Consider the following 2,500-nt stretch of genomic DNA (forward strand, 5'->3'; position numbering starts at 1 on the left):
CACAACACACACACTACACACACACACACACACACACACCACACACACACAAAAAACACCACACAAACACACACACACAAAAAGAAAACACACACACACACACACACACCGAGTTTTCGCGACCTCCCATATCTCTCTGAGGATAATCAAGGAACCGGGGCCCAGATTTGCACCACTATCTGCGCTTAAATCAACACTATGTAGACGAAGGAAGTAAGAATAGGGGTTTTAGTCGTGTTATGAGCATCGCTATGAAAAAAAACAAAAAAAAAAAGGGAAAACAAATTTTGGACAACGTTTTTCCGTTGAATGGCGCGTCTGAGAGACCGGCCCTCCTTGTAGCAAACTCCTATAATTCGCTATATTTGTTTGTCGTAATTGCTGGTTTTATTCATCTTCACTTAACTTACTCAAGCAAAATATGACAATATGTTTTCTGTTTATTTTTTTATATTTGTTGTAAAAAAAACATGTTTCTTTTACAAGGATTCTGCTTCGTTGTCTAGTCGTCCTAGAACAGTTTTATGTAAAATTGAAGTAAGAAATACCTTTTAATTCGTTTGCTGACACACACACACACACACACACACACACACACACACAACACACACACACACACAAAACAAAAAAGACAAAAACAACCAACAAAAACAAAAACAAAACACACAAAAACAAACAACCAACACACAAAAAATAAAAGAGAATGAGTGAAAAATTCCCTTTTAGCGAAACCCAAAAGTAAGTTTAAAATAGATGTACTATAAAAAGGAATTCTTTAGATATCCACATGGAAAAAAGGAAAAGACCCAAAAACTTGTACTACCAGGTAAGATGGTCTTTAGATTGCTTTAAAGGGAATTCCTTCGTATCCCGCTTGGAAATAAAAGGGACACCCCCTTTTAAAATTAAATCTTTAAAAAACAGTACTAGTTTTCCTCTTAGCAAAGTAAAAAAAATGGAACACCTGGATTAAAATTTTAATTTCCCCAAAAAAATAGTCTTTCCCTTTAAAAAAAGAAACGGTAACCAAAAACTTTAAAAATGGTTTTTAAAAGGACCGTGGTTAAAGCTGCTTAAATTAGATTTTTTTTCTCTATAAAACGAATAAATACATAGGATTCTGAAAATTTTATTTGTCATGTATGAACGCAATTTCAGACTTAAGATTATAAACACATTTCCATTTGATTTTTCTTACATTCTTAGAGATTTGGGAACTAGTTTATAGCTCGACTGAAACAATGGTGTTATGACACTAAAAATCGTGAATAAAGACCTTGCATAAGTGACATGCAGCAACTTCATATTACCTACAATCTGCTGATTCATCAGATGATGGATTATTACCATATCAGTAAACTTTGGAAGTAATATCAGAGGCAGGGCATTGATGACCCAGTACTTATGTGGTTTTCCTTTGTATTTATCTTATTACAACTTGTGTAAGAAACAGCGCAGTGACTTTGTAAAGAGCATCGCATTGCATTACAGCCTTCTCTTCCTACTCGCTCAAACACACACTTGCGTAATATATTTTGTATATTTAAATGAATATATAAATAGACAGGCAGACAGAGACACATAAAGACAAACAAGCAGACAGAGAGACAGGGACAGAGAGAGCCCGAACGACAGAGGAAAGGCAAAGATCTTATTCAGATGAATCATGAATGTTAATTTGGGTGTATATAGAGGCACATTTATTTTTAAGTGCCCTAAAATAAATAAGAGCCAAAAATATCGGTTGGTATGACTATCGTTAGGATAGTCTGGGACTTAAATGAGCGGGAAAGACTTTCAGATATTATAAAAGATTCGATATTTCTAAATAAAAAATTCAAAAGTATTGCGGTCAGTATAAAAACAGGGTCACAGAAGAAATTTTGAATTCAAAATTAAAATATGAAGGTGAGTATCTATTTTTTTTATTATTTTTTTTAACGTCGATTCAGTTTTACAATTTTATTATCTGCAGGTATCATAACCCGTAAACCTTCCTTTTAATTGTTCTCGCATTACCAAAATCAGTATTCTAGTTTACATGCATGATCCTTTATCAGTGCGTGTTGTCTATGGTAGAGGCTAGTGAAGGTATAAAACCTTATAGGTCTTTGCAGCGAGAAATTAAAGAAACGACTTTGTAATATCATTTTAATAGGACCATTGCATAGTCTTTTTAATGGTTATGTAGCTCCTTCATTCGTTTATGAATTAGGCATATACTGCCAGCCCATGTCATATGTTATAGTATTTTCATAGCATTATAAAATGGTTTGACAGTATGTTGATTTTTAGCTATAGTATTACAGTATTGTCACATTAGTTTTTCTTGTAAATTCATTTATTTTTTTCTTTCCAGAACAAAGATCTTGATTAAGGAAAGTGATTATAAAACAAGAAAAGTGATTTGGACAAAAAATCAAGACGTGAGGGGAGACTTTTTGTCATGAGCCTCCTTACAAATAGTTTAGAAAAATACATAATGAATAATGCAAATAAG

This window comes from Penaeus monodon, chromosome 9, assembly GCF_015228065.2.
Source record: "Penaeus monodon isolate SGIC_2016 chromosome 9, NSTDA_Pmon_1, whole genome shotgun sequence".
NCBI classification, from domain to species: Eukaryota; Metazoa; Arthropoda; class Malacostraca; order Decapoda; family Penaeidae; genus Penaeus; species Penaeus monodon.